General features: G+C 36.7%; 1 pseudogene; it reads left to right on the forward strand.

The window, feature by feature from the left end:
- LOC104666490 overlaps positions 1-6,875 on the forward strand; it is a 66,708-nt pseudogene extending 59,833 nt beyond the window's left edge.
- The last annotated feature ends 5,114 nt before the right edge of the window (positions 6,876-11,989 follow it).

The raw sequence follows: 11,989 nt of genomic DNA on the forward strand, positions 1-11,989 counted from the left end.
GATGAAACCCTGTCTCTACTAAAACTACAAAAGTTAGCAGGGTGTGGTGGCGGGTGCCTGGTAATCCCAGCTACACAGGAGGCCAAGGCAGGAGAATGGCTTGAACCTGGGAAGCAGAGGTTGCAGTGAGCTGAGAATGCACCACTGTACTCCAGGCTGGGTGACAGGGTGAGACTGTCTCAAACAAACAAACAAAAAGAAACAAAAAAACAAAACAAAACAAAACAAAAAACACTTATGTCATCCTGAAGGAGTTCCCAGTTTATGTGTAGTTGAGGAACCACATAAACAAAAACATTATAATGCATTGGGTTGAGTGCAATCATAGAAGGCTGTGGAAGCACCCACAAACGCTTGTAGAAAGAGCTGATGTGTGAGCTGAGCCTTGAAGGGTGTCTAGGAGTTAGCAATGGGAAGAGAGTGGAAAGGATGCTCTCCTGGAAAAGGACTAGCAACTAAAAGACCCCGCATATGAGCAAGGGGGCCAAGAAAAAAGTCAGCACCATGAGAGGATGAAGAGGCAAACACAGGAGTTAGAAAAGTGCCTGTGAATAGGAATGAGATTTACTCCAAGCTTCTTGTCAGCCACAGAAGAAAGAGGAGTGTGACAAAGTTGCATCATCCTGATCCTCAGAAAGGGTGAGCACTAGCTTCTCGTGGATCCCAAATCCACACAGGCTTTTGATTAGGAAATATAGAGTTAAAAACGAACAATTTTTTAAAAAGGCAACAAACTGCTACTGAATAACCAATTATATTACTCCAAATCAGTTGGTATCATTGGAAAGGGGCACATTTGGCTTGAACCCAGATTACAAAATATCAGAGGGAAAGCAATCAAAAAGCTTCAGGTTTCACCCAATTTAGGGAGCAAGTGACCAATTTAGAAGCTTTAATTTCTGGGACTCTAGGAATTCCCAACTATATTTCCTCTAAATAACATCAGAAGCCCCAATATAAAAACACAAAAGTGACAATGTCTTCAAGAAAATAAAGTAAGACCCATTAATTTTACACCTTGCTCAGACACCAAAACAAACAAACAAAAAACAGAAAAATATTTTTGAATGTGTAGTCCTTGTGAATTTTTCTTGAAGAAACCACTGGAATATAATGTTTAGTCAACAAAGAGATGACTGGAGAATCCATAGCAAAAAAAAAAAAAAAAGAAAGAAAGAAAAAAACCCCACCCCGTTAGGATTATACTGAGAAGTAGAATAAAGACTAAATGAATAAGAGTATTTTAGCTACAAAACATAATACAAATGCTACATATATTACCAGTGTAGAAACTATATAAATTACAATAGTTGAGAAAGAAGGATGAGAAAAAAATTAAGTGTAAGTGTGTTCTTATGTTCTTATACTTTATAACCAGGAGTAAAAATATATCATTTAAACATGATAATTTTTGGAAAGTCATTCAACTAAAATTGGTGAGTAGGGTAAGGGAAGATGTGGACATGTATCAATTTTATCACTGTTAAAGAAATTCAATTGACACTGTTTAAAGAAAGACAGCATTAAGTGTATTATGTTGTTATAATTATGAAGAACTTATCCAGAAGATATACATTAAACCTTCCAAATGATCCGAAGAAACACAACACACACTGTATAGTGAAAAATTTTTTTTAAAGTAAAGAAAATATATACAAACAGCAAGCATAACATGATGCCAATATTAAATGTATTTGACATGTCAATAACTATAAATGGCTTAACTTCTATATTTTAAAAATACATCTGGGTTTGACCAGGCACGGTGGCTCACGCCTATAATCCCAGCACTTTGGAAGGCCAAGGCAGGTGGATCACAAGGTCAGGAGTTCGAGACCAGCCTGGTCAACATGGTGAAACCCCGTCTCTACTAAAGATACAAAAAAATTAGCTGGGTGTGGTGGCATGTGCCTGTATCCCAGCTACTTGGGAGGCTGAGGCAGGAGAATCACTTGAATCCAGGAGGCGGAGGTTGCAGTGAGCAAAGATCATGCCATTGCACTCCAGCCTGGGTGACAGAGCCAGACTCCCATCTTAAAAAAAAAAAAAAAAAAAAAAAAAAAAAAAAAAAAAAAAAAAAAAAATCTGGATTTTACAAAGCAAAATTCAATTATATGCTGAGAGAGAAAAAAAAAGCAATTTAAAGCAAAGAGTGATTGAAAATATAAGAATTAGGAAAGGCACACCAGGAAAAAAAAATGGATAAGTAAAAATAAGAGCAGAAAGTAATTCATGTAAACAATTGTTGAACTAAAAAAAAAACTTTGTGTGTGTGTGTGTTTTTTCTTTTCTTTTTTTTTTTTTTTCTGAGGCAGAGTCTCACTCTGTCTTTCAGGCTGGAGTGCAGTGGCGCCATCTTAGCTCACTGCAACCTCCATCTCCCAGGTTCAAACAACTCTCCTGCCTCAGGCTCCTGAGTAGCTAGGATTACAGGCATGCACCACCACACCCGGCTAATTTTTGTATTTTTAGTAGAGACAGGGTTTCACCATGTTGGCCAGGCTGGTCTCAAACTCCTGACCTGGTGACCCACCCACCTTGGCCTCCCAAAGTGCTGGGATTACAGGTGCGAGCCACCATCCCTGGCCAGAATAAACTGTTTTTAAGGGAGGAACAACAAATAGGTAAACTCTATCAGATAACCAACTCGGGAAAAACAGAACATACAAATTAGATCATAAGAGGCAAACTACTACTGACAAAAGACATTGAAAATATGAGACTACTTTGCTTTTTGCAAATAAATTGGAAAGCAGAATAAAATGAGTAATGATAATGAAGGATTACCTAGGAATACATAGATTACTAAAACTGACCTATAAGAAATAAAACATCTGAAAAGATCAAATTCCCTAAGTTGCTCATGTTTGCATTCACACACACGCGCGCACACACACACACACACACATTAAGAGCAGAACTGGATTCCAGTTTTTAGGGTCTCAATACTTAAAAAATTTTGTTGTTCTCTTCATAAATAAATATAAAAATATTGAAATAAAAATAGCAAAGTGAGGCTGGGTGAGGTGGCTCACGCTTGTAATACCAGCACTTTGGGAGGCTGAGGCAGGCGGATCACCTGAGGTCAGGAGTTCAAGACCAGCCTCGTCAACATGAAGAAACCCCGTCTATACTAGAAATACAAAAAATTAGCCAGGCGTGGTAGCATGTGCCTGTAATCCCAGCTAGTTGGGAGACTGAGACAGGAGAATTGCTTGAACCCGGGAGGCGGAGGTTGCAGTGAGCCAAGATCACACCACTGTACTCCAGCCTGGGCAACAGAGCAAGACTCTGTCTCAAAAAAATAAAAAATTAAAAAAAATAGCAAAGTTAATGTTTGTTTGGAAAGAAGATATAAAAAAGGATAAATTACAAGCAAAATAGTAAACCCAAATGCAAATATTGCAAAACTCAGGTAAATAATGTAGTATTTTTATTAAACAATACATCCATACTGTACTTTTGCAACAGTTTTTGGCGGCATACTTTGTTATCTCTTCATATGGTAATGCTTTTTGAGCATCATTTTCTATAGAAAGATGAGAAAGGCGATTTGGTCTTTCCTCTAGCAATGTTAATTCAAATTTTAAAATTATTGTCTCTTAGAGTTTTGTTTAGCTTCACAACTCATTACTGATAATATGAAAGTATTTTAGGATTATTGGCAAGTTTGGGAAAACCACTGTATTTTTTCCTATATGAGATATGTATTTTCAGGTATTTTAAGTTTTCTTACACAATGAATAATCTTAAGTACTGTTTGAATTTATATCACTCATTACCTAGATCAATTTAAAGCATTTTAAAATTTCTTCTATGGTGCATTGAACTCCATAACTGTGTAATCAAATTACTCATAAGCAACATGCATTGACATATTGTTAAATATGTGTGGTTTTGTCACTGGAATATTTGTTTATTCAGGCTCTTTCAGTTTTGGGTAGTAATCTGGCGTGCCATTTGTCTGGAATTGCTCAACTTTTCTAAGGTTTTATTCAATATATAGGGACACAAAAGCAGACAAATGCCATTCTACTTCACATACGGATGTATTTGCTGTTTTGAGTATTGCTGCAGATTTGTGCCCTACATAGGAGAATTTTAAGTTCTATTTTGTGCAGTTTGATTTTTTAAAGTGTGATGCTTTTTGAAGTGAATATGCTATATTATTGAGGATTTTTCTTTCGGGGTAATCTTCCATTTTGACTGGTATTGGTTGAAAACAAATTCTTTGCTTACACATTTATGTGTGTGACAACTGAATTTTTTTTTTCTTTTTTGCAGATTACATTCTGATTCCTTATACTTCAAACTTGGTTTCTCTTTCACCCTGGATACTTGCAGAGCCGGGCACCACTCATGTGATAATGCCAGGTGAGGAAATACCCTGGGGAGTAGGAGTACTTTGGAAGCCAAGACTGCACACCAAATCTGGCAACAGTAAATAGCAAAACACATAAGTTGGTTGACTATGGTTGATTGAAAACCATAGTGTTTGTGCGTGTGTGTTGTATCCTGTTAAAATCAAACTAAATGTATGTCAGACTGAACTTTCCTATTGTAGGCTGGATTCTCTAGAAGCAGATGCTGGGAGGCCATTTCGGGTGCAAGGTGTTTGTTAGGAATCAACAGCTGTGATGGGAAGGAGAGGACACAGGATCGCACAAAGGAAGACATCAACAGTGCTGTAGAGAGCCCTCCAGACGGTAGCATTTGTCAGAGTATTCTCCATTGGGCTGAAATGCCTGGGCATTCCTGTTCTTCTCACTCAATCACCACATGAGGGGGCTGCCCTGGCAAGGGTAACATAGTCAGCAGGGAGGCTGTCCCCAAAGGAGCCGGCAGCTGCAGACTGCTGACCACACTTCCTGCAGGTGAGATGCAACTCCTTTCTTTTTTTTTTTTTTTTTTGGTAGAAAAATTCTTTAATCAAAACAAGTTTACACGTTGAACTTATGGCTTAACTAGAATAAATCTAAGTTAAAACTGTATAAGGATCAAACAGATAATGACTGGTATATATGCAGGTTCTCTCAAAACAGTGATTCCTAGTTCCACTATAAGACCTCGTAAAAGCAAACCTTCAATTCTGTAGATGAAAACAGTTATCCCAGAGAGTCAACCATACAATGTCATACACAGACGCTGGTCTTAAGCCATTTTTTTCCATATTCATATAGTTTCAAAACATGAGAAGTATCCTACTTATTTAAAAATGCCAAATGACCTAATATTCAAAATATCTTAGAAATGCTATCATTTAGTTAACATACCCTTAAATTTTGTAACATTGATTTCACCCTGGATTTAGTCCATACACGTCAATGTACAGACTATCAAAGTACTATGTTGGAAGAACTAGTGTTTGTATTTTTGGAATCTAGAAAATAAAAATAATATAGCCATAATTTCAAATAGGTGAGTTTCCTTATAAAGCATTTATTTATATTTGTCTGAGCATCATGATTTTTTCTTCCAATTAAGTACTATTTAGTGATTTCCTGAACACATCTTTAACATTTCTCAAAAATAAATTTACTTAGTTTTCAGTTTTAATTACTAGTGCCTGCCTATAAAAGGACCTTAAATGATTTAACCCTAAAGCCAGATTCATTCCTATATATAGCCAGTCAGTTATCTGCAGAGAAGTCCTAAGACTTCACTGAATGTTCAGCCACAAAACTAAATTACCTTCAAAAATTTAGTTTGTATTTAACATCATGTTTTATAGTTTGTAGATTTCTCAGTCAGTTCAATGTCAGTTACTTAACTAGTTGTCATATCAAACAAACCGTACAGACTTTAGATAAAAAGGGAGTGAGTACTTGTATAGAAGTAACATTTTATCTACCATAAAAATGCTCAACTTCTACAAAACCCACAAACAGTGAAAAGACAGTCTGGGAAATCCAAGGTTTGTAAAAACTATGCACAAAACCCACGGTATTTGGGGAAAGAGGCAAGGTTTATACAAGTAGCAGTTTTTAAAATGTAACTTTGTTCTACTATCAATTACACATTAACATACACACACTAATTGAAAGAAAGTGGAGAAGAAGCGAGAAACATCAATGGATTCTCGACTTCAAAGGATACATGCTGAGATTAAAAATTCCCTCAAAATTGATAATCTTGATGTGAACCGATGCATTGAGGCCTTGGATGAACTTGCTTCACTTCAGGTCACAATGCAACAAGCTCAGAAACACACAGAGATGATTACTACACTCAAAAAAATACGACGATTCAAAGTTAGTCAGGTTATCATGGAAAAGTCTACAATGTTGTATAACAAGTTTAAGAACATGTTTTTGGTTGGTGAAGGAGATTCCGTGATCACACAAGTGCTGAATAAATCTCTTGCTGAACAAAGACAGCATGAGGAAGCGAATAAAACCAAAGATCAAGGGAAGAAAGGGCCAAAAAAAAGCTAGAAAAGGAACAAACAGGGTCAAAGACTCTAAATGGAGGATCTGGTGCTCAAGACGGTAATCAACCACAACATAACGGGGAGAGCAATGAAGAGAGCAAAGACAACCATGAAGCCAGCACAAAGAAAAAGCCATCCAGTGAAGAGAGAGAGACTGAAATATCTCTGAAGGATTCTACACTAGATAACTAGGTTGACATACCTGGAATATAGAGAACACTTGAGAAGTTTGTAATGGCTTTCATTTGAAATAGACTGCTGAAAGTTTTAAATTTTTATAAGTATAGGTTTGATGTTGAAAATTTGTTACAGGGGAGAAGATCCCTTTGTTTTAAAGTAAACATTATTGCTAAGTATACTTGTGCAGTATTAACAGCTACATTATACAGTAAATGTGGGATAAAATCCAATTAGAAAATGTTAAACTGCTTTTCCAGACATGGTTGTAGCAACTCCTTTCTTAAAGGGGGATTTGAGTGGCCTAGTTTCAAGTCTACCACGTTCCCTTTAGCCAGACCCCCAAAAATGTCTGCAGTCCCTCCAATGCCACCTGACAGAAACAGAAGGCTAACGTAGAAATTAGCATGGAGATAGTGGCCTAAGCCAATTGTGACTAAAACATCTCACTTTACCGATTTCACAAAAGCATATGATCATGTGGACAAATTGCTAGGGCCCTTTCAGGGACTTATTAGGATCCCATGCAAGGGGCCCTGAAGCTTAAGTTCACTAGCATCCACTAAACCTGGGAGTATAGTCAAAGTGTTACATCCCCCAAAGCAACCACCCCAGATGATTTCACAGAATAATTCCACCAAACCTTTAAGGACGAGGTTAATCCAATGTGACCTAAACTGTTCCAGAATGCAGAAGTATAAAGCAGTTTTTGAAATTCTCCTTTTTGAACTTAGCATAATATTGAAACCTAAACCATAAATAAAGAGAAAAAAAAAGTAAATTGCAGAACAAATTAATTTACCTGTATTGATAACAAACAGAATCCAGAATGCATTAAATAAGTAATACTATAATCAAGGCGGTCTTAATCCCAGTGTATTGAAATGTTAGGGAATCCATCCATGTAATTCATCAGGGAAACAGATCCAAAGAAAAAATTACATAATTATTTCTAAAGCTACTGAAAAGGTATTGGATAAAATTCAATAGTTTACTTGAATAAAACTTTAATTAATAAAAAGATAAATGCTTATTTATATGACATACAACTATATGAATATATATTTTAAATGTACCTTAATCTGAAAATCAACATCATGCCTAATGAAGAAACAATAGACTCATTAAATTCAATTTCAAAAGAATTTTTTGGGGGAATCTAGATAAATTGAGTATAAAATTAATATGGAAATTAGGCAAGCAGAGAGAGTTAAAACAATGCTAGAAAAGAAGAAAGATTAAGGGAATCTAGGTTTTCCATTTATTAAAACATGTTATACATCTACACTAATTAAAGCAATGTGGTATTGCTCTATGCATGCACAGACAGGCCAGTGAAATATACCAGAAAGGGCAGAATATAAACGCAAATGCGTATGAGAACTTAATATATGAAAAAGGGATAAAGGCAACTTCAGAAAATGGAGTTGGGAAAACGGGGTAGCCATCTGAAAAAAATATGTATCTTGCTGCCTCCTGACCTCGCCCACACTTGAAAATAAGCTCCACATTTTTAAAAGATTCAATACAAATTGAAACCATAAAATACTAGAAGAAAATATGGAAGAATTTTTTTAAATTAATCTTGGAGAAAGGAAGTCATTTCCTAGAACACAAAACCAACATGAAACATAAATTTAACCACATAAATGTAAAAATAGAATTCCACAAAGAAAAAAATAAGTGTAAATTCGAAGACAAACCACAAATTAGGAGCAAATATTTGCAACTCAGACTGCAAGTATAGAAATTATCTATTTAATAGAGAGAATCTACAAATCAACATAAAAGAGATAAAAACACCTAAAAGAAAAATAGGCAAAACAGTTTATAAAATAGGAAATACAAATGGTTTTTACACATATAAAAAGATGCTCAGCCTAATAATAAAAGAAATGCAAATTAGAACTACAATGAGGTATCACTTTTTGCCTATCAAATTGGTAAAGTTAAGAACATGTAATAACATTCTGTGCCAGCATGGTGTGTGTGGAAATAGAAACTCTCCCGTAATGGGAAAGTCATCACACATCCTCCTTGGAGGGCAATTTGACAATATTGATTGACTTCACAGGTGTCTGTCTCCTGTAATCCAGCAATTCTACTTCTAGAAATTTATCCTCTTAATACAAAATGGTTAAATATCTGCATTTGTATATGGTCCAATGTAACACTTGAAAATGATCAAAGTAATGAGTGTGCCAAGAAATCATACAACAGAAATAAAGTGTCCATCAATAGGGGATTAGATAAATATGTTATGGCACATCCTTTCAGTGGAAGACCGTGCAGATACATCTTTTTAAATATTTTGATTTATACTGGTGTGAAATGATTCCATGTTATATTATTTAGTTAGCAAAATAGTATGCATAGTATGGTTTCATTTGAGTAAAATATAAAAAATACCTTCATGTATATTTTCCTGTATATGCAAAATTTTCCCTTGCATGATACATAAAGAAATTATTATATTGGTTGCCTTTAGGAAGGAAATCTAGGTAGCTGAGGGCAGAGGTGCAGAGATACTCCTCTAACTTTTGCAAAAAAGAAAATTGCAAATAGAGAAATATGCTAAGACATGAACCTTGGTAATATGAAAATGTGATTTTTGGTTATATAGACATAGAGTAGTTACACTGGATGCTAAGCATAGTTCTGAGTTTTAGGTGGCAGCAGAAAATAAAATGGACACATTCCCTGCCCTCTAGTGATGATATTCTAATGGGGGTAGAAAGACAGTACATGAAGAAGCTTATAAACATCAAGAAGTAACAAGTGCCATGAATGGAAATAGAGAGGAAATATCCAGGGTGGTCAGACAAGGTCTCTCTAGTAAGAAGGTAGAGCAAAAGCCTCAAGGAGGTTAGGGTTCTGATATAGTTTGGCTTTGTGTCCCCATCCAAATCTCATCTCAAATTGTGATCTACATGTGTCGAGGGAAGGATCTGGTGGGAGGTGATTCATTCATGGTGACAGTTTCCCCTATGCTGTTCTTGTGATAGTGAGTGAGTTCTCATGAGATTTGATGGTTTAAAAGTGTGTGTCTTCCTTCACTCTCTCTCTTCTGCCACCTTGTGAAGAAGGTACTTGCTTCTCCTTCACCTTCTGGCATGATTATGTTTCCTGAGGCCTCCCCAGCCATGCAGAGCAGTGATTCAATTAAACCTCGTTTCTTTGTAAATGACCCAGTCTCAGGCATGTCTTTATAGCAGCATGAGAATGGATTAACCCAGGTGCCATCAGAATCTATGCGAGGAAGATCCTTCCAGACAGAGAGAAAGCAAATGCTAAAACCCTGAAGCATGAGTCCAAAGTGTTTGAGAAACAGCAGAGACCTGTGGGGCTGGAGAGGGTAATGGGGACGATAGGAGCTCAGAGCAGAATGTTGATGGGGGAAATCATGTTGGCCTCTAGGCCAGAGTAAGGATATTAAATTAATAGTCATCTCCACTCTAGTTTCAGCTCTTAACAAGGAACAAAGTTTGATGGAGAACAAAATGCAAAGATCAGGAGGACCCAGAGCCCAGAAAGGAATATAGAGGGGGGATCCCTGGGAAGAGAAGAGGGCACAGCACTGAGAGGTAAGGGTTGAAAGGAATGAGCTTCGCTGTATCTTTTGAAAAGTGACCGGAGCACTTGAAGATGGTCAAAGAGAGCCTTAGACCAGGACTCAGATGTTTAAATGGCAGTTAAATGAACATGGAATTAGACCTACTATGTATATTCACACTGGTATCAGCCCCTACATAATCAATTGGTTTTTACGTCATCTTTTCTAGAAGTAAAAATTTTTAACTAACAAGAGATCCTTGATGCTCACCTCCTCCAGATAAACACTGGGAATCTTTATTGATTTTGAGATTCTCACTCAGCTGAACACATATTGTAAACCCTTTTATAGATCCTAAGTGTTTATTGGATAAGGACTAGGACCTTTGTTATCAGCAGTCTTATGAGAAGTCTTTCTGAAGTTTGCTAACTTGTAGCCATGGATCTCTTCTATGCTGAACAATGAAATGTCTTATATTCCCTACATATGTGTCTCGAGGCTCTTTCACTCCTGTGGAAAACAAGGCAACTATTGGAGGGATATTGGATTAAACTCAGGTATAAAAGGAAACTTCTAAAATTTTTCATTAAGGAATTGCACCGTGGTGCGCATGAGCCCCTGGGATTACTCTTCTTCTTCAGTGCAATTCTTATAAACAGCAAAGACTTCTTTTTTCAAATGGGTGAAGTTTATAGGAGAATAAATTGACTCAGTGTAAGATTAAACTTTCTGATATAACACTTCAACAATGGGACATGATGCTTTAAAAAGTAGAGACTATTCAAAAAGAATGCAATGACCACTTTCCAGAGATGTTAAAGAAGGAATTCAGGAGTAGGTGGGATTTTGGATGAAATACTTTTAGGTTTCTTCCAACTCTGAGCTGCTGTGAATGTGTCATTCTAAAATTCTACCTTTGCTTTTGCATTTCTGTATTTAGTATTTTGTCAGATCTCTCTGGATCTTACTCAGGGAGACAGAACTAACTAAAAATTTCACTCTTGATGGGATGGTCTGCTGAATTACAGGCAGGTTATCTCTCCAGGCTCTTCCAAGCTAGTATAGCTAGAATAAGAATCTGGATTCCAGACAAAGGAGAATATAACAGAACATCTTAGACTGAGCTTGCCTGAGAAGCAAGGCCTGAGATAAGGAAGCATTCCTAGGAGACAGTGGTAAGAGAGGCAGGAAGCAGGACAGGAAATGGGCAGAAGTCAAGCCAGAGTCCCAGACTCAATCTGATCCCACAGGGACCTCTGGAGTGTAAACTACATTTCAGAGTTTACCCCAACTTAAGGCGAGGATACTGGGCTTCCATATTCCCACATCAGTCAGTCATTGACTAAGATACTAACACATAGGCTTTCTGTGCTCATGGGGAGGAAGACTTCAGTAACATAAGAGAAGACCAAACAAAGAGAGCTGCAGAAGCAAAAACACACAACATTCTGGGGGACTCACAGTAAAGTGGTAAAGTTAAAAAGGATCCAAGGTTACCTGAGCAGAATGCTAACAGTGTCCCCCTCAAAAGTCATAGCAAATAATACACAAAGCAACTTCACATCTAAGTCCTAAGACCATAAAAATGGTTAGAAACAAATGTATCAAAAGCAAGTTCAGATACTGAGTGCAAAATAGGTGCAAGTAGTTCCTTCAGGGTTGCAGAAGTTAATTTTGTGAGAGTGATGGAAGTTTAAATTGATGTAGTGTATTAGCCAGGATTCTGCAGAAAAACAGAACCAGTAAGGTATATACATATTTATATATACACACACACATATATGTATAAGATACACAATACACATATTACATATGAGTGTATATTATGT

The sequence above is a fragment of the Rhinopithecus roxellana genome, chromosome 2 (genome assembly GCF_007565055.1).
Source record: "Rhinopithecus roxellana isolate Shanxi Qingling chromosome 2, ASM756505v1, whole genome shotgun sequence".
NCBI classification, from domain to species: domain Eukaryota; kingdom Metazoa; phylum Chordata; class Mammalia; order Primates; family Cercopithecidae; genus Rhinopithecus; species Rhinopithecus roxellana.